The following is a 22518-nucleotide window of genomic DNA, read 5'->3' on the forward strand; positions in this document are numbered from 1 at the left end:
TCGGATTTGCTGCCTGGATTCAACATATTTTTAACACAGCCCTCTGGCGCTATTTACTAATACCTGTCAACTCACACTGCTGAGTGCTGCCTGTATTTTTTTAGTGCTCAGAAAGCCTTTGGTCATCTTGGTCACCCAGATCACCCGTCTGGACACCCTCATACCAAAGCTGTTCCATCCAAGGGAATAGGCTCGATCGGGGGACCACCAGCTATTGGCACTCCCTCAGAAATGCTGTCCCAATGCACAGGAATCAGGGGATGAGCAGAACTCACCCCAACCCAACCAAAGGACACCTACACTGTGGTCTTTGGACCTCTAATTGAGCTTGAGGCTACCCCCCAACTCCAACAGGCAATGACATCCCTCCCCCACCCCAAATAGGACAACCGCTATGGGGTCACTGAGACTCTTCCCCATTTCTGGGATGCCTCACCCCCCCCCCCCCCCCCCCGTCTTTTCAACTCCTCCCAACATTTGAGGGCCCTTTGGGCAGCACGGTAGCACAGTGGTTAGCACAGTTTATTCACATCTCCAGGGTGCCAGGTTTGATTCCTGGCTTGTGTCACTGTCTGTGCTGAGTCTGCACGTTCTCCCAGTGTCTGCGTGGGTTTCATCCGGGTGCTCCGGTTTCCTCCCACAATCCAAAGATGTGTAGGTTAGGTGGATTGGCCATGCTTAATTACCCTTAGTGTCCAAAAGGGTTAGGTGGGATTACTGGGTTGCAAGGATAGGTTGGAAGTGTGGGCTTAAATGGGGTGCTCTTTCCAAGGGTCGGTGCAGACTCGATGGGCCAAATGACCTCCTTCTGCACTGTAAATTCTAAGATTCTATGATTCATATCCCCGTTAACCCCCCCCCCCCCCCCCCCCGAATGCTCCAATCCTTGGCAATGCCAACCTGGCATTTGGGCAGTTCCCCAGGCACCCTGGCAGTGTCACGTTGGCACAATCGGGATGCCCGGGTGCCCAAGGGAGTGCCACAGTACTGCCCAGCATGTCCCGGACCACCGGCAGCTCCAATGGCCTCCGAGACATCCAAGTGGCCATCATGACCGGTCTCCATTTGTAGAGCCCAGTACTAATTGGCGTCCAGTAGAGTCCTTGCCAGTGTGGCCAGTGACTCCCGGGCGGGTGAATGCTACGGTGCCATATTTAAATGACCCGAATGACTAATTTAAGTATCATTGTCTGGATCACACCCAGCAAGGGGTGACAGTCGGGTGACTTGCGATGCTTGGCCTGTTTTCACTGGAACGACGGAGGTTGAGAGGCAACCTGATTGATGCCGACAAAATTAAGAGTGGCATGGACAGAGTGGATAGTCAGATGCTCTTTCCTAGGGTTGGAAAGTACTAGGGGACATCGGTTTAAAGTGCGCAGGGAAAAGTTTAGAACAGATGTTTTTGCACAAAGGGTGGTAAATATCTGGAACTCGCTGCCTGGGGAGGTGGTGGGAGCAGGTACGATAGCGGCATTTAAGGGACATCTAGACAAATATATGAATAGGGTGGGAATGGAAGGATACGGACTCCATAAGTGCAGACGGTTTTAGCTTAGGCAGGTACCATGGTCGGCACAGGCTTGGAAGGCTGATGGGCCTGTTCCTGTGCCGTATTGTTCTTTGATGTGCCCAGTGTGATATCGGATTTGGGCTGTGGTGAATCACAGTAGTGTAATTCACACTGTATTACACATGTACACTATGTCTCTGTAAGCTCGGCACATGAGCAGTTGCGCTGCTCTGCCACTAGGGGGAGATGCTCTGGGAGTGTACGGGAGTTTGTACTGGGCTCCACCCACGGCTCCTTCCCCTAACCGGAAGTATAAAGGTTGATGCTGAGAGCCTGCCTGCCAGTTCATCTGGAGTTCATCTTGTCACAGGCAGGCTCTGTTGTAAGATGATTAAAACCACTGTTCACTTCTAACCACGTGTCACGTGAATTGACGGTCTCATCAATTTAATCGTCTTAAGAAACAGTAAGGAATGACCATGGAATCAGCCCTCAAGCCTAATCAACTGGAACTCGACCCGCAGGATGCAGAGGTGAAAGAAATCTTTTCGCATTGGCTCCGATGTTTTAAGGCCTACCTGGCTGATGCAAGCACCACAGAAACGATGGAGGAGCAGAAACTCAGTCTACTGCACGCGAGGGTGAGCCATCGTATATCTACTCAGCTAAACTGTACCGGCTCATATACAGAGGCCCTGGCCCTACTCGATAGAATGTACGTGAGGCCTATCAATGAGGTCTACGCGCGCCACTTTTTTACTACTCGCCGCCAGCGCCCTACAGAATCGCTAGAAGAATTCCTCAGAGACCTAAAAGCCTTATCCCAGGACTGTAATTATCAGGCTGTAACTGCTGCAGAACATAGAGAACTTGCTGTCCGCGATGTCTTTGTTGCAGGCCTTAGATCGAATTACGTGCACCAGCGACTGCTGGAGAAGGGGGCCCTAAATTTAGAAGATACTGTTGAACTCGCTACAACTATGGAGGTCTCATTTCGTAGTCTCACCTCGTTTCCTGCCGACTGCGCGACCTCGTCATGGGCCCCCGACCAGCGACTCCCCCAGGCCTGCGCCGCGCAGCCACCCAGCCACCATGCTGCCCCAGCCTGCCACTTTTGTGGCCAGCCCCAGCACCCGCAGCAGCACTGCCCGGCCCGCAACGCGACCTGCAGCAGCTGCGGGCGAAAAGGCCACTACGCCAGAGTGTGCCTGGCAAGGAAGGCCCCAGCCCCTAAACCTCCAGCGGCACAAAGTAATCGCCCTCCGCACTCGCAGGCCCCGGAACGCCGCGGCCTATGCCCCGACTCCGCCCCCACCCGCCACGTGCGATCCATGGGGGCCGCCATCTTGGCGGACCCCCACCAAGCGGTCCACCATGGGCGACTCATGGGGGCTGCCATCTTGGACGCCATCTTCCTCGCCTCACACCACGTGTGATTCACGGGGGCAGCCATCTTGGGCCCCATCCTCTCCACACTCCGAAAACTCGATTGAAGACTGCGACCTCAGCGGGCACTCATCGCGGGGGCCATCCCAGCGCAGCCGACCGAGCCCGCCGACTACCCGCAACTCAACGCAGTCACACTGGACCAATCGCGCCCAAAGCATCTCCACAACTCGATGACGACGGTCCAAATCAACAGGTACAGTACACCGTGCCTTTTCGACTCTGGGAGCACTGAGAGCTTCATACACCCAGATCTGGGGCACTACCACTACTGGGTTTCGCTCCCGGCATGGTTGAAGACACCGGGATCAGTACTCCTCTGGAAGCACGTCAGGGCGCACAAAACTGACCCACTCGTAGAGAAAGTGCTCCTACTGCATTTGAACCCCCAGTACGCCTTCGTAGAGTTCCCTGACGGCCGTCAGGACACTGTATCCCTCCGGGACCTATCACCTGCAGGATCCAACCCCCCCCCACTACCACCGCTGAGGTACCCCTCACACTACATCCCACCCAACTCGCCCCCCACCTACCAGTTCGCTACATTTTTTTCACGTGCCCACCCCAGCGTCCCCAGTCGAACCAGACGGATACGAAGCTCGGGCGGAATTGCCCCCGGAGTCCACCATCGTACTCCAACCGACGGTGCTCATCCAGCCACCAGAAGGGGCTGCAACCCCGGTGCTCCGCCGATCACAGCGGACAACTCGGCCACCGGACAACTCAATCTGTAAGCCACCACCCCCGCTGGACTTGATTTTTTTTACAGGGGGTGAATGTGGTGAATCACAGTAGCGTAATTCACACTGTATTACACATGTTGTACTATGTCTCTGTAAGCTCGGCACACGAGCAGTTGCGCTGCTCTGTCACTAGGGGAGATGCTCTGGGAGTGTACGGGAGTTTGTACTGGGCTCCACCCTTGGCTCCACCACGGCTCCTCCCCCTAACTGGAAGTATAAAGGTTGATGCTGAGAGCCTGCCTGCCAGTTCATCTGGAGTTCATCTTGTCACAGGCAGGCTCTGTTGTAAGACGATTAAAACCACTGTTCACTTCTGACCACGTGTCATGTGAATTGATGGTCTCATCATGTTTCAAGGTCCTGCCCGGTTCTGTCCGGGCACAATGAAGTGGTTGAATTGCACTCCGAGGGCGGAATTCTCCGCTACCAGCTACCAGCTTCAACTCACCCAGAATGATTTGCCCAGTGCTGTTTAATTATTTACCTTGTAGACAGATAACTGCTAAATCAGAAGGTCAAAAGGAGCAGCTTGAGATGTATGCAAAACAACGACAGCACTGTGTAAAATGACCTGATACGGATACAGCTCCACCACCAAAAGGTTAGAAATAAGGAAAGAAGGAATTTTTCATTCAACAGTGCTTGCCATATCCTTGGGTGCTTTATAGCCAACATGTCATTTTTGAAGTGTATTTACTGTTACATAAGCAAACAGACTTATGAGGCAGTCATATAATTAAATGCATGTAAAATAGTCTTGCATTTCATGCTCCATGTCTCATTCATAGAAACATAATATTGTGTAAATATGGAAAGCAACCAAAACTACTAGAGCAAAAATACTCCAGGGATGTGTGGGATTGCATAGAACTACTTTTTTCTTTCAAAATACTTTTATTTGTTGCTCTTGCTCAGCAGAAACCAGGACTGCAGTAGAACCAGTGGCATCATCCCTCTGCCAAGTCTTCCCAGAATCGCAATACATTCTTGTTGAGCATTTGTCTGTGGAGCTCACTGGGTTTGGCTTTGCTGCAACAACTTATTTATTGAAGAAAACTCCTGACTGTGTTCGGAACTGGCCTCGAGGTGCTAAATGAAATGACTTGGTTAAAATTCTTCTTTTATTTGTCAATGGAGAATTGCAAGGGCTTTTTATTCAGTTGAAATATACAAATGATGACATGTTAATAACGCAAGTCTCAAAGATATGATGGTCTAATCAGCCGAAGTTCTTTGAAGAGGTAATAGAGAGGGTTGATGAGGGTAATGCTGCTGATATGGTGTGCTTGGACTGTCAGAAGACATTCGATACATTGCCACACAACACACTTGTGAGAAAAGTTATAGTTCATGGAATAAAAGGGACAGTAGCAACGTGGATACAAAATTCGTTAGAGGGAGCAGAGATTAATAGTCAATGGAGTTTTTCTTAGCTTGAGGAAGCTTTGTGGTGGAGATCCCCAGGGGTCAGTCTTGAAACCCTTGCTTTTCCTGATGTATATTAAACTAGATCTTGGTGTACAGGGGACAATTTCAAAGCTTGCAGATAATACAAAACTTCAAGTATTGTAACTGTGAAGAGGACAGTGTACAACTTCAAAAGAATATAGACTTATTCGTAGAGTTGGCAGACAGGTGGCAGACGAAGCTCATTGAGGGAAAGTGTGAGGTCATGCATTTTAGTATGAAGGACATGGAGACATAAAACAAAATAAGCACTAAAATTCTAAAAGGGATACAGGAACAGTGGGTCCTATGTGTATATGTGCATAGATCATTGAAGGCAGCAGGACAAGTGGAAAGAGCTGTTAATAAAGCAAAATGGTTGAACTTTAAGGGTGTCCTGTATTGGCCAGGTATAGCAGATTGTACAGATGCAAGTTCGGCCTTCTCCTTTTCTACACTCTTGCAGCCAAACATAGTAAATTTTGCCAGGATGTGGAGCCACCACCAAACACCTCTTGCAGTCCCCTTTCAGCATTCTGAAGGGACCATTTCCTCTGCAACACCCTGGTCCCCTCCTCTGTCAGTCCAATCGTTACTCCAGTCACCCTCCTTTTCCATTGCAAGAAGATGAGCTAAGGGAAAAAAAAACATTGTGGTTCATGTTATAGAAGAATCTGGTACTGAAGGGGTTAAGATAGGACTGAGTACAGTATCACCACACAGTGTTGTCAGAAGGTACATGTCCTGGAGCTAAACCCAGTGTATAAATAGGTAGCGATATGTAAAGGCCTAGTATGGGTTCTCTCTCCTCTCCATACCCTATGAATATGGACATAGTTCAGTATTATTATTACAAAATTCTTATAACTTCAACAAGACTACTTCAAGATGTCCAAGCCGTACACATCATGGGTAGCGACAACAGAACAGATCAGTTCAGATTTGAGATTAACACGTAGAGTATTAAATATGCAAATCACATTCGCCGTCAGCTCGAGGGAGCAGATATGTCAAGCCAAAAGAAAATTTGGTTTATATCAGATGGGCCTGAATCAAAGAGGATTTGAACTAGTCACCTTCTGACTGCAGGCTTGTTCCCTATTGGAAAGGGACAAACTGACTCATTGAAAACCCTGCACTGGAATGTGAAATATTACCAGCAAGATGCGATGAATCAAATCGGATGAAGTTTGTGCTAGATTAATCAATAACATTGATTCTGTAGACAGACCTTTTCAAACCTACATTAATAGCTTACAGTAAGTTGCCAGGTTCCGATTACTTGCAAATTAACCATATTGTCATTCATTTTTCTTTGTTTTTTTGGGGGGGGGGGGGGGAGAATTATAATGTGCTCTCAATGGAGCTTTAGACCAATCAGGTATCCTGCTTCCTGTTAAACTGATGATGAATATTGGTGGGGGGGGGGGGGGGGGGGGGGGGGCAGGGTGTACTGTAGTTGGCACCCAGAACAGTCACATCCTAAGTTAATTTAATGAATTGACAATGCACAGGCTCTATACTGCTTAAGCAAGGTAAACAGGAATTTCACGTTGGAGCACCATTACTATTTAGCCTTAGCCTTGTTACACTGGTTCTGAAGTGTGAGAATGCAATGGATGAACTGCCTGTAGTCCAAAACCCAAACAAAAATCCATTGAATCAAAGTTGGAACCAAGCTTCAAATTCTCATTTCTGCATTCCCACCATTACCATGTCACAGAATTTAATGCCCACTCAGAGAAACCGTGCTATTGCAATTACCTCACAATATATGCAAAAAGCATACACTAATTAGCTTGCATCTAACAAGTCTTCCCCAAAATAATCTGATCTTCACAAACACCCAACAATTTGGCATAATCTTCCACTACATGCTTCTTCAGGGCCATGTTAATATATTAATCTACCTTTCTGCAGGATTCTTCAAGCTCCAGAATGATTGCAATTCCTTTTGTGCATCCTTCAGGAATCCGAGATTGATTCCAGTGCAATGCTGAAGGAGTGCTGCATTCCAGAGGTGCCATCGTTCAGATGAAACTGAGCTCCACTTAGCCTTTTCAAGTGGATGTTAATGATCCCGTGGCACGATTTTGGAAAAGAGCAGGGAATTTAGCCCAATATCTGAGCCAATATGGTGGAGCAGGCTCAAATGGCCTTCTCTTGCTCCTATTTTTTCTATTTCTATCCTCAACCAACGTAACTAAAATGGACTATTTGGGTCATTATCACATTGCTGTTTGTGGAGCTTGCTGTATACAAATTGGCTGCCGCATTTCCTGCAACAATGGTGACATTCACAAGCTGTAAGGTGCTTTGAGACACCTGGTGGTCATAAAAGGTGCTGCAAAAATGCTGTCTTTTATTCCATGGGCTCGAGTCTCGAATTCTGCGGCTATGTCCGGAAGATGCGTCTGGTCGTACGACCAAAAAGTCAAGCTTTTGTTACAGTCAGGAGGGAGATTAGTTGAACTGTCCTGAGGGGATGGTTTAGCACAGTGGGCTAAACAGCTGGCTTGTAATGCAGAACAATGCCAGCAGCGCGGGTTCAATTCCCGTACCTGCCTCCCCGAACAGGCACCGGAATGTGGCAACTGGAGGCTTTTCACAGTAACTTCATTGAAGCCTACTTGTGACAATCAGTGATTATTATTATTATTAATTCTTTTCTCACTACCGATCTGTAAACAGAAAGGTGATTTAAATTTAGATTTTTCCCCTCTATAGGAGGTGGTGTATTTTCCCCAACCCTTCAGTTTTGCAGTGATCCAGGGCGGGATTTTCTCAGCATGGGACCGGACCGGAGAAACGCCACGAGCGGCGCGAATCGCACCATGCTGCCCCGACGCCGGGACACGGCTCTCCGCAGAGCAGAGCATTGGCGCCGGTGTAGTCGGTGCGGCGCCGGTCGGGGGCTGCTCTACGCGGCCCCCCCCCCCGGCGATTCTCGGCCCAAGATGGGCCGAGCGGCCGTAGCAAAAAACCCGAGTCCCACCGGTGCCGTGCTAACCTGCTCTGAGCCGGCGGGACCTCGGCGTGGACGGATCCGGGGACGGCCTGTGGGGGGGGGGGGGGGGGGGGGGGCAGGGGTGGAGGGTGGTCCGACCCTGGGGGGGCCTCCATTGTGGCCTGGCCTGCGATCGGGGCCCACCTATCGGCGGGCCGGCCTCTCGGGCTATGGGCCTTCTTTCTTCCGCGCCAGCCTCTTTAGCCCTACGCCATTTGGCTCCATGTTTCTCTGCTGTACAGTCTATCTGATATTAGAGTAATTCTCTGTAGCGAATGCAACTTCTATAATTGTATCACTGAGAAATAATCTTGTGAGTTCAAACCCCACTGCAGTTTAAGTACACAGTCTAGCGCAGGATTGAGAGTGTGCTCCATTGCCAGAGGACATCATTTGGATGAGATGTTCTGCTGGTTGAGGTGATGTTAAAGCTGCTGTGGTGGAAGAGCTGGGAATTCTGATGTCCTGGTCAACATTTTCGCCCTTTGAAAACTCCCAAAAGCAGACTACACTATTCGATCATCTCACAAAGGAGATAGTCCATTGATCTTGGACTCTAAGCATGGGCCTCAGTTCTTAGACCGACTATAGACATATTTTGGTATCTGCTTGACACTTAGATCGAAACTAGTTACATTATTCCTGGGCATGGTGCAACATCTCCCCTGAGTCTAACACATGCCTGACTGATTGTCAGTGTTACATCATCATCTATGTCATATATTAGCATATCCCATATCTTAACCATTTATATTACACCTCCCCGCAGTATACTATACTACTTTCAACAACAACATGAAACTATGAGCATGATTGAATGGCCTCATCGCGCCCAACTTGACCTGATGAGGCCATTAAATCTTGCAAAAGGCTTCTTGTAAGATTTGTGACATACGGAGGGGGTGGGAGTCTCCCAGGTCATAGGTGGTGGAGGAGGAATTGAATGTTTGTGGATGGAGTACCAATCAAGCGGTTGCTTTGTCCTGGATGGTGTTGAGCTTCTTGAGTGTTGTTGGAGCTGCACTCATCCAGGCAAGTGAAGAGTATTTCATCTCACTCCTGACTTGTGCCTTGAAGATGGTGGACCGACTTTGGGGAGTCTGGAGGTGAGTTACTCACTACAGGATTGACCTGCTCATTTAGCCACAATATTTATCTGGCTAGTGCAGTTCATGTTCTGGCTAATTGTAGCATCTAGGATGTTGATGTATCAATGGGTGCAATCTACTGACCACATTGCGTCTGAACGTCAGCGTGCCGTGGTGCAATGTGGCCAATAGATGCTGGGAGACCCGCTTCTGGGATCTACCCAATTTGCTATGCCTCACGCAATTGCATTAGATCTTGTGAGATGTCACAACATGAATCCTGCCCATCGTGGGCGGGTTCACTTTTTGACAAACCTGCATATTAGTGCTCGTCTCACTCTGCGCAGTTCCCTGAGGTAACCGAGGCATTGACATCTATCCCCTTCACCTTGCAAACCTCGGGCGAGCGCCGTTCAGTACTGGTCCCAGGTAGTTGCCCTCTTGGCAGGGTAGTACACTGGCACTGCTGGTGCCAGTTGGACACCATGGCACTGCTAGCTTGGCAGTGCCCCCTTTGCACTCTGGCAGTGCCAACTGGGTGCCAGGCTGGCACTGCCTAGGTGTCAAACTTGTAGTTTTTGCAAGGCAGTGATCAGGCCAGGGGTTACTCTGCTTGTGGGGGGGGGGGGGGGGGGGGGGGGGGTGATGTTGCCTGGTGAGCCCCCCCCCTATGCATTGGGGGTTCAAGAGATTGGGATGCCATTTATAAATGACATTCCGATAATTTGTTTCACTGAGGAGATCCGGCGAGCGGAGCTAAGTGTGGTCTCGACCAAGCATTCCCTGCTGAGGTCCTCGATCTACCAGGATCGGCATTAGATAGCGTGTTTCTCGGCACTCCGACCACCAGGAAAGACTCGACTAATCTCGGCCTACAGGACTGTCCCCATTCAGTTAGATCACACCCAATATCTCTACTGCTGTCACTATGTTCTGAGGTTGGGTCCTACTATCTTGGACTCTAGGCGTGGGGCCAAGTTCTTACTCTGACTGCAGACAGACTCTGAATCTGCTGAACACTTGTTCATTAGTACTACATCTGAGCAGGTTACAGAGTAGGCATCTAGCTCCTCTGCATAATTCCAAACTCTCTCGTCCAACAGATATCTGTGGGACATGATCATCCACATCATACATTAGCACGTTCCATCAATTAACCCTTTGGACGACACTGTCGGATCCTACAGAATGCAAAGTCGCCATAGTGCCAGATGACCATAGGCTGCTTTCTCCTTTGAGATGGAGAGGTGACTGGTGGTCAGTCAGTGTTCCCTGAGGCCCCCTATCTAACCTATCACTACACCTCAGGCAAGGGCAAGATTGAGAAGGCAGAGCCTTCAGGGGGCCTGGTTTAGATCAGTTGGTTGGACAGCTGGTTCATGATGCAGAGCAAGGCCAATAGCGTGGGTCCAATTTCCGTACCGGCTGAGGTTATTCATTAAGGCCCGCCTTCTTAATCTCACCCTCGCCTGAGATGTGATGATCCTCAGGTTAAATCCCCTCAAAGTGGAAGTCATCTGGAACTATGGCGACTTTACTGTGTGCTAAATGGCTGCTGCATAACAGTGATCGGTGAACTCCGAGGTAATTACGTACCTGAAGAAATGTTTGAGGTGCTAATATTCTATCCAGTTTGGTACTACTAGCAGACACAGATGTTCATTTAAAATAAAGCGCAATCCCTACATAAGTAGCACAAAATTCAAAGATCGGGATTTTATTCAGGGATTTAGATAATGGTTGCAAATGGGCTTGACATTCGTTTGAGCTCGAAAATCATCATCATTTGTAGAATTCTTGCTCTTTCTCGCTGAGGGATCCGTAAAGTTAATCTTTAAATCTAAAGTTATTTTTCATCTTGTTGCGATGGAGTCCTTAGACAAAGTTCTTTTCTACTGGAGGTCATTTAGACATTTCTGTATTCATAATTCCAAAATGCTGTTTTCACTCATGCCCCATCTACCCATTGATTAACATTTTCATGTCCGTCTCAATCAAAGTCCCAAGTACTGTTCAGCTCATAGGTGATACCTGCTCTACCTTCATTTCAAAATTCATTTGGGCAAAAGAAAAGAAAATTTAAAATGTTACAATATTTGCCACAACTACTTTATAACACACCGTAATCCCAAAATACTTCCTTTAAAGCACTTCGGGTCATCTTAAAATTGTGAAATACACTTTTATAAGTGCCTGCATTTTTCTTCATTTCCATATCGAAGTTGATCTTTTTTACCAATTTAAGAAATTAACACAGCCTCTCCCCCCCCCCCCCCCACCACTCCCCACCACCACACACATTCTCACCACACCCCCCCCCACCGCCACACACATTCTCACCACCACCCCACCGCCACACACATTCCCGCCCCCCCCCACTGCCACACACATTCTCACCACACCCCCCCCACCGCCACCCACATTCTCATCCCCCCACCGCCACACACATTCTCACCCCCCCCACCGCCACACACATTCTCACCCCCCCACCGCCACACACATTCTCACCCCCCCCCACCGCCACACACATTCTCACCACACCCCCCCACCGCCACACACATTCTCACCCCCCCCCCCACCGCCACACACATTCTCACCACACCCCCCCCCCACCGCCACACACATTCTCATCCCCCCACCGCCACACACATTCTCACCACCCCCCCACCGCCACACACATTCTCACCCCCCCCACCGCCACACACATTCCCGCCCCCCCCCCACTGCCACACACATTCTCACCACCCCCCCCCCACCGCCACCCACATTCTCATCCCCCCACCGCCACACACATTCTCACCCCCCCCACCGCCACACACATTCTCACCCCCCCCACCGCCACACACATTCTCACCCCCCCCACCGCCACACACATTCTCACCACACCCCCCCCACCGCCACACACATTCTCACCCCCCCCCACCGCCACACACATTCTCACCACCCCCCAACCGCCACACACATTCTCACCCCCCCCACCGCCACACACATTCTCACCACACCCCCCCCACCGCCACACACATTCTCATCCCCCCACCGCCACACACATTCTCACCCCCCCACCGCCACACACATTCTCACCCCCCCACCGCCACACACATTCTCACCCCCCCACCGCCACACACATTCTCACCCCCCCACCGCCACACACATTCTCACCCCCCCCACCGCCACACACATTCTCACCCGCCCCACCGCCACACACATTCTCACCACACCCCCCCCCACCGCCACACACATTCTCATCCCCCCACCGCCACACACATTCTCACCACCCCCCCACCGCCACACACATTCTCACCCGCCCCACCGCCACACATTCTCACCACACCCCCCCCCCCACCGCCACACACATTCTCATCCCCCCACCGCCACACACATTCTCACCCCCCCACCGCCACACATTCCCGCCCCCCCCCCACTGCCACACACATTCTCACCACACCCCCCCCCACCGCCACCCACATTCTCATCCCCCCACCGCCACACACATTCTCACCCCCCCCCCACCGCCACACACATTCTCACCACACCCCCCCCACCGCCACACACATTCTCACCCCCCCCACCGCCACACACATTCTCACCACCCCCCAACCGCCACACACATTCTCACCCCCCCACCGCCACACACATTCTCACCACACCCCCCCCCACCGCCACACACATTCTCATCCCCCCACCGCCACACACATTCTCACCCCCCCCACCGCCACACATTCTCACCCCCCCACCGCCACACACATTCTCACCCCCCCACCGCCACACACATTCTCACCCCCCCACCGCCACACACATTCTCATCCCCCACCGCCACACACATTCTCACCCCCCCCACCGCCACACACATTCTCACCACCCCCACCGCCACACAGATTCTCACCCCCCCCACCGCCACACACATTCTCACCACCCCCCCACCGCCACACACATTCTCACCCCCCCCACCACCGCCACACACATTCTCACCCCCCCACCGCCACACACATTCTCACCACCCCCCCAATGCCACACACATTCTCACCCCCCCCACCGCCACAAACATTCTCACTCCCCCACCGCCACACACATTCTCATCACCCCCCCCACCGCCACACACATTCTCATCACCCCCCCACCGCCACACACATTCTCACCCCCCCAACGCCACACACATTCTCACCCCCCCCCACCGCCACACACATTCTCACCACCCCCCCCAACGCCACACACATTCTCACCCCCCCCACCACCACACACATTCTCACCACACCCCCCCCCACCGCCAATACACATTCTCACCCCCCCCCCACCGCCACACACATTCTCACCACCCCCCAACCGCCACACACATTCTCACCCCCCCACCGCCACACACATTCTCACCACACCCCCCCCCACCGCCACACACATTCTCATCCCCCCACCGCCACACACATTCTCACCACACCCCCCCCCACCGCCACACACATTCTCACCACACCCCCCCCCCACCGCCAATACACATTCTCACCCCCCCCACCGCCACACACATTCTCACCACCCCCCCCACCGCCACACACATTCTCATCCCCCCACCGCCACACACATTCTCACCACACCCCCCCCCCACCGCCACACACATTCTCACCACACCCCCCCCCACCGCCAATACACATTCTCACCCCCCCCCACCGCCACACACATTCTCACCACCCCCCAACCGCCACACACATTCTCACCCCCCCACCGCCACACACATTCTCACCACACCCCCCCCCACCGCCACACACATTCTCATCCCCCCACCGCCACACACATTCTCACCCCCCCACCGCCACACACATTCTCACCCCCCCACCGCCACACACATTCTCACCCCCCCACCGCCACACACATTCTCACCCCCCCACCGCCACACACATTCTCACCCCCCCCACCGCCACACACATTCTCACCCGCCCCCACCGCCACACACATTCTCACCACACCCCCCCCCACCGCCACACACATTCTCATCCCCCCACCGCCACACACATTCTCACCACCCCCCCACCGCCACACACATTCTCACCCGCCCCACCGCCACACACATTCTCACCACACCCCCCCCACCGCCACACACATTCTCATCCCCCCACCGCCACACACATTCTCACCCCCCCACCGCCACACATTCCCGCCCCCCCCCACTGCCACACACATTCTCACCACACCCCCCCCACCGCCACCCACATTCTCATCCCCCCACCGCCACACACATTCTCACCCCCCCCACCGCCACACACATTCTCACCACACCCCCCCCACCGCCACACACATTCTCACCCCCCCCACCGACACACACATTCTCACCACCCCCCAACCGCCACACACATTCTCACCCCCCCACCGCCACACACATTCTCACCACACCCCCCCCACCGCCACACACATTCTCATCCCCCCACCGCCACACACATTCTCACCCCCCCCACCGCCACACACATTCTCACCCCCCCACCGCCACACACATTCTCACCCCCCCACCGCCACACACATTCTCATCCCCCCACCGCCACACACATTCTCACCCCCCCCACCGCCACACACATTCTCACCACCCCCACCGCCACACAGATTCTCACCCCCCCACCGCCACACACATTCTCACCACCCCCCCACCGCCACACACATTCTCACCCCCCCCACCACCGCCACACACATTCTCACCCCCCCACCGCCACACACATTCTCACCACCCCCCCAATGCCACACACATTCTCACCCCCCCCCCACCGCCACAAACATTCTCACTCCCCCACCGCCACACACATTCTCATCACCCCCCCCACCGCCACACACATTCTCATCACCCCCCCACCGCCACACACATTCTCACCCCCCCAACGCCACACACATTCTCACCCCCCCCACCGCCACACACATTCTCACCACCCCCCCCCCCAACGCCACACACATTCTCACCCCCCCCACCGCCACACACATTCTCACCCCCCCCCACCGCCACACACATTCTCACCACACCCCCCCCCACCGCCACACACATTCTCACCCCCCCCACCGCCACACACATTCTCCCCCCCCAACCGCCACACACATTCTCACCACCCCTCCCACCGCCACACACATTCTCAGGTAGCCTGGCCCGCGATCAGGGCCTACCGATCGGCAGGCGGGCTGGTTCCGTGGTGGCCTACTTTACCCCAAACCGGGCACCTGTCGGGTTCCGCCATATTGCCCGGGGGTTGGCGCAGCGAAGGGAACCCCCACGCATGTGTGGAAATACGGTGGCCGTTCCGCGCATCCACGGACTCGCGCTGGCCGTTCCCCGCCGGCTGGAGCTGTGGGGATGACTCCTGCGGCAACTTAGCCCCCTAGAAAGGTGAGAATTCCTCACTTTCGGGGGCCGTTGACGCCAGAGTCGTTAGCGCCGGTTATCACACCGGCGTGGGGACATAGCCCCATTATTAGAGAATCCCGCCCAATCTCTGCCCCACCGCCACACACATTCTTACTGCTCCCCCCACCACACATATTCTCAGTATCCCACCCCCACCATGCACATTCTCCCTCTCCACACATTCTCCCCTCTCCGCACACATTCTCAACATCCCACAGCCCCACATGTTCAGCTCATAGGTGATACCCGCTCTACCTTCATTTCAAAACTCTTTTGGGCATAAGAAAAGAAAATTGAAAATGTTACAATATTTGCCACAACTACTACACCATAATCTCAAAATACTTCCTTTAAAACACTTCGGGCATCTTAAAATTGTAAAATGCACTTTAAAAGTGCCTGCGTTTTTCTTCATTTCCATATCGAAGATGATCTTTTTTACCAATTTAAGAAATTTACACAGCATCTCCCTCCCCCACCGCCACACTCTCTACCCCCCACCACCACACATTCTCACCCCCCCACCATAACACACATTCTCACGCCCCCCACCGTCACACATTCTCACGCCCCCCACCGCCATACATTCTCACGCCCCCCCCACCGCCACACATTCTCACCCCCCCACCATAACACACATTCTCACGCCCCCCCACCGTCACACATTCTCACGCCCCCCACCGCCATACATTCTCACGCCCCCCCACCGCCACACATTCTCACGCCCCCCCCACCGCCACACATTCTCACGCCCCCCACCGCCACACATTCTCACGCCCCCCACCGCCACACATTCTCACGCCCCCCACCGCCACACATTCTCACGCCCCCCCCCACCGCCACACATTCTCACGCCCCCCACCGCCACACATTCTCACGCCCCCCACCGCCACACATTCTCACGCCCCCCACCGCCACACATTCTCACGCCCCCCACCGCCATACATTCTCACGCCCCCCCACCGCCACACATTCTCACGCCCCCCACCGCCATACATTCTCACGCCCCCCCACCGCCACACATTCTCACGCCCCCCCCACCGCCACACATTCTCACGCCCCCCACCGCCACACATTCTCACGCCCCCCACCGCCACACATTCTCACGCCCCCCACCGCCACACATTCTCACGCCCCAACCGCCACACATTCTCACGCCCCCCACCGCCACACATTCTCACCCCCCCACCGCCACACATTCTCACGCCCCCCACCGCCACACATTTTCAGCCTCCCATTGTCCACATTTTCACCCCCCCACCGACCACCACACTCATTCTCCCCCCCCACCACACACATTCTCCCCCCCAACCACACACATTCTCTCCCCACCACACTCATTCTCCCCCCCACCACACACATTCTCAGCCCCCCACCGCCACACATTCTCTCCCCCCCACCGCCACACCCATTCTCTCCCCCCACCACACACATTCTCACCCCCCCACCACCACACATTCTCTACCCCCCACCACCACACATTCTCTACCCCCCACCGCCACACCCATTCTCTCCCCCCCACCGCCACACCCATTCTCTCCCCCACCACACATTCTACCCCCACCATACACATTCTCTCCCCACCACACACATTCTCTCCCCCACCACACACATTCTCACCTCACCATACACATTCTCTCCCCACCACACACATTCTCTCCCCCACCACACACATTCTCTCCCCAACCACACACATTCTCTCCCCCACCACACACATTCTCACCCCCCCACCGCCACACATTCTCACCCCCCCACCGCCACACATTCTCACCCCCTCACCGCCACACATTCTCACCCCCCCCACCGCCACACATTCTCACGCCCCCCACCGCCACACATTCTCACGCCCCCCACCCACCGCCACACATTCCCACCACACCCACCGCCACACATTCTCCCCCCACCACACACATTCTCACCCCCCCACCACACACATTGTCACCATCCCACTGCCCCACAAGTTCCTCCTCCACTACCACACACATTCTCCCCCCCCACCACCACACATATTCTCCCCCCCCCCACTACGACACACATTCCCCCCCCACTGCCCCACACATATTCTATCCCTCCTCCAACACCACACACATTCTCACCTCCCCACCGCCACACATACTTTCTCACCCACCACTGCCACACATTCTCTCTGCACTGCCTCACACATTCTACCCAGCCACCATCACACACATTCACAATCCCCGCATTGTCTGCACATTCTGACCTCCCACCACACCCATTCTCCTCTCCCACCACCATAAACATTCTCACCCCTCACTACCCCACACGTTCACCCCCCCACCACCACAAACACAATCCCCTCCAACTACCCCACACATATTCTCGCCCTCCTCTACCCCATACATTCTCCCCCCCCCCCCACCACCACACACACAATCCCCTCACACTCCCCCACACATTCTCTCCCCTCACTACTGATGTACCATCAATTGGAGGCGAGACACGATGAAGATCCAAACTGTGGCTTTAAACAGCTAGTTGTTAGCCCGGTGGCGCCTCGGAGGCGGGGTCTACTTGCCTCTCGACCAATTGGTGAGCAGTCACATGACTAGTCCCAGCCAATCAGATGAGAGGCACATGACCAGCCAGAGCCAATGGGAAACCAATGCTCTGCACCAATGGCAGTGCTCCCACTCATATCACCACAACTACCCCACACATTCTCTCCCCTCACTAACCCAATCATTCTCTCCCCTTACTACCCCACACATTATCTCCCCTCACTACCCCACACATGCTCTTCCCTCACTTCCCCCTCATGCTCTCCCTTCACTACCCCACATTATCTCCCTTCACTACCCCACACATTATCTCCCCTCACTACCCCACACATGCTCGTCCCTCACATCCCCCTCATGCTCTCCCCTCACTACCCCACATTATCTCCCCTCACTACCCCACATTATCTCCCCTCACTACCCCACACATGCTCTCCCCTCACTACCCCACACATTCTCTCCCTTCACTACCCCACACATTATCTCCCCTCACTACCCCACACATTATCTCCCCTCACTACCCCACACCTTCTCTCCCCTCACTACCCCACACTTGCTCTCCCCTCACTACCCCACACATTCTCTCCCTTCACTACCCCACACATTATCTCCCCTCACTACCCCACACCTTCTCTCCCCTCATTACCCCACACATTCTCCCCCCTCACTACCCCACACATGCTCTACCCTCTCTACCCCACACAGTCTTTCCCCTCACTACCCCACATCTTCTCTGCCCTCACTATCCCATACATTGTCTCCCCTCGCCACCCCACAATTCTTCCCTACCACCGCCACACACATTGGGCGGGATTCTTCGTCCCGTCGAACCTTTCTCTGGTGTGGCGCACCCCTGCCGGCAGCGGGATTCTCCGTCCCGGCAGCCTGCCAATGGGGTTTGTCATTGTGGGCACCCCCAGGCCGCGGTGAAATCCGCGGGCGTGAGTGTGCTGCCTGCGAAACGGAGGATCCTGCCGACGAAGAATCCAGTCCATTCTCTCACGTCCCACTACCCCACATTTTCCCCATTCTCTTCCCTCCCCCTCACTACCCCACACCATCTCTCCCTTCACTACCACACACATTCTCTTCCCCCCCCATTACCACACACATCTATTCCTCCCCCACCCCATTATCAGACTACATCACACAAACACTGCATCCCCCCCAAAATCACCCCCCCCCCCCCCCCAATTTCCAGTACAAACAAACAATGGGAACACACACATGGGGTTAAGATAGAAGCCGAAACATAAAACTTTTAAAATATTATAAAATGTGGACTTTCTTATGAAGAAAATTGAATTTCAACAAATATAAAATTACTCTTTCAGGACTAGTTAATTTGAACAACTCAGCCACAAAGGGTGTAATTTTTCAAAGATTTTTACAGTGAGACTGATGAAAGTGGACATTCTCTTCAGTTCATTCATTTCTAGCTGATTGCATTCCAGGGATGTCTCACCAGCGCACCCTCTGGAGCAGCTTAGAATCACCAAGAGCAACTTCTGGATTTTGGCTCTGTTCTATATAGTTGTATTATCTGCAAATATGTGCAAGTGTTCCAGGGTTCACAGTTCACAACTGCATGAGAAGCCCCAAGTGGAGTACAGCAGAACCAGTTCAATTTGGTCCTCTGTACCAGTCAGCATGGCAAAACTAAATGTAAAGAGTTTCCGATCCTTCCGAGCTTAAAGTGTCATTAGTAACACCACCTGGGAACCGAAAGACAACATGAACACACAGCACTCTGGAAGGTGCTGTCAGTTTCCGAGGAGTAATCATCGTGAAGGCTGACTGTTTCACTATCATTATTGCTGCAAAATCCAAGTCAATGTCTGTATGGGTTGGCTTCTGAAACTGTCTGATCCAGGCGAGTTGCACAATAAAACACCAATTCTAGTTCAGTTCCGAGCACTTTATTTACAATTTTTCAATTCCCATTTCTGAGCCACAGGGGTGAGTCTAGGATGGGGGAGTAAATCAGAACCAGGCCCTTCAGGAGGGAAGAAAGGAAATGCTGCTTCAATAGGGAATACAAATCCAAATTAATAACTTTGGGCACGATCGAACGCAGAGCGCCGTGGTGCAATGTGGCCGATAAATCCCAGGAGACCCCACTATCTGCCTCGCAACGCCTCGTGAGATCTAACGTGATCTCGCAAAATGTTGCGATGTGAATTCTGTCCATTGTGGGCAAGATCACGTTATGGCAAATCTGCATGTGGCGACGGAATGTGGCGACTAGGGGATTTTCACAGTAACTGAATTGAAGCCTACTTGTGACAATAAGCGATTATTATTATTATTAGAGCGAGACCGCTAGTCTCATTCAATTTGCAGTTTCTCGAGGCACCCTAGATGTTGGGATCTATCCCCTTTGCCTCGGATTACTCGGCGAGGTCCGTTCAGCACTGGGGCTGGAGTCTCCGTTTGCCGACGCCGAAATTGGGAATTGCGATTGGCCGAAGAATAGCTTCCAAAACCGCGTTAGACGGCGGTTTGACGCCAAATTGGGATGCACCGGCATCCCCAAAATGGCGTAAATGCGGCGCTCGCTGTGCGGCCTGAAAGTACAGTAGGCATATCATTAACGGGTGCCCAATGCTCTGGGGCCTCCGCGATTCGGCGCCTCTGATGGGCCGAGTTCTCGATGGCATGGTTCACTTGTAGTTATAAAAGTCATGAACCTGGCATCCTGGCTGCTGAGTGACAGAGAGGAGGTAGGAAATTGCGTGGAGTTACTGCGGGCTGCCGGCCCAGACACCAGACGTATGGCCGTGCCAGGTGGGGGTGGGGGGGGGGGACTCCAGCCAGGTCCGGGGGATGAGAGGGTGGGCTGAGCAGCCGGAGAGCCCCCCTCCCCTCCCCCCCCCCCCCCCCCACAGGACTGGGGCAGTGCCCAGGCACTGACCGCCATTATAGCGGCCACCTTGCTGACCACCCACCCGGCCCCTGGTTCCACACAGTGACACTGGCCGTATGGGTGCGCCCAACCCCGCACCCCACATCCTGCCACAGCGCACCCACCCACCCCCAACCCCGAACACCCCACCCAACTGGCAGCCACCCAACGGGGAACCACCCATGGCAGCCCCCAGTGAAGGCAGTGCCAGCACATGGTGCCCCTGGCAGCAGAGATGGGCGCCAGGACCGGGGGCACCGATGGGGCTGGAGTGCTGGGGTGGAGGGGGGAGACATGCGTCGGTGATGCCTGCAGTGCCAATCGGGGCCACCATGTAGTCCTTGGTACCTGGTTGGGCATGAGAGCATGCACCATGCTAACATGTTAGCCTTTCACCCCCCACAGCCAAAGGCATTCGGACACCAATCCACAATTCTGGCCGCAGACCGACCCGGAGACCCGCTACAGTGATGCCCATACATCGACCAGGGGTGTGGTCGAGTGACGCTTCGGAGTCCTGAAGATACGTTTCAGGTGCCTCAATCGCTCTGAAGGCGCCCTCCGGTACAAGCTAGGAGGGTTGCCCGCATTGTGGTGGCCTGCTGCGTCATCCATAACATCGCGCAGCAGAGGGGCGATGTGCTGGAGGAGAAGGAGGAGGAAGGGCAGGACTCATCAGACGAGGAGGATGAGCTGGAGGGTGACAATGAGTGGGACATGGGGCCCGGGAAGGTACGGGAGGCTGCGCAACAGCAACGCCAGGGCCAGCGCGCACGGGACGCCCTCATTATCCTTTACCGACTAGGCAAGGGGCACGGACACCACTATCCTAGACCCAGATGCCCTCACCTCCCACACCACCCGCATGAACTCCCACTCTGTTATACATACCTGCGACGCTACGAGCTGGGGGCACTGGGTTGCCAGTGACAGTGGGTCTGGTCCATGGGATGGAGGATGATGACAGCCTGCTCTGTGATGAGCTCCGTGCTCCACATCGTATGACAGTGTCTGACTCATGCCCACAGTAGTACCTTCCACCTGTGTGATCCCTGCATGCGAGCTGGCCAGTCCATCACATGGTCCCATCGTCTGCACAGAATGCCTCAGGCCTTGCACACGCTGACCTATATCCGACACCGTTGTCTCCACGTGGAAGTGCGGTGTCGTCCTGGGCGGCACAAATGAACGGAAGCACCCCCTGCTCCTGCACACGGATGGATTCCTCCACCTGCGCCTTCAGGTGCTGGAAGCCGGCCGTCATCCTCTCCTGTAGTCCCTGGATCTCTGACTACATCTGCACTGTGGATGGAACTGGATTTTCCAAAAGCCCGGGACCCATCTGGACGGCAGATGGTTCCGAGGGCCGGGCTGCCCTTCTATCCTCCGGCCCCTCGACTGCTCCTACATCCACCTGCTGTACCGGACCGACTGTGTGGTGCGCACCAGTGAGTGTCCCAGGAGCTTCTTCACTAATGTGCCCAACCGAGCTG

At 53.9% G+C, this 22518-nt stretch overlaps 1 protein-coding gene and 1 long non-coding RNA gene across 4 annotated transcripts in view; one reads left to right on the top strand and one right to left on the bottom strand.

The window, feature by feature from the left end:
* Positions 1-22518, top strand: part of LOC119965251 (sodium/potassium-transporting ATPase subunit beta-1-interacting protein 1-like) — an 840540-nt gene that overhangs the window by 61098 nt on the left and 756924 nt on the right. The window lies entirely within an intron of this gene.
* The window catches only part of LOC119965269, a 34617-nt gene continuing 17626 nt past the window's right edge, over positions 5528-22518 (bottom strand). The window contains exon 2 of the long non-coding RNA XR_005460480.1: positions 5528-5780. This is a non-coding gene — a long non-coding RNA (uncharacterized LOC119965269). The remainder of the gene's footprint in view (positions 5781-22518) is intronic.

Source organism: Scyliorhinus canicula, chromosome 1, assembly GCF_902713615.1.
Source record: "Scyliorhinus canicula chromosome 1, sScyCan1.1, whole genome shotgun sequence".
Classification (NCBI taxonomy): Eukaryota; Metazoa; Chordata; class Chondrichthyes; order Carcharhiniformes; family Scyliorhinidae; genus Scyliorhinus; species Scyliorhinus canicula.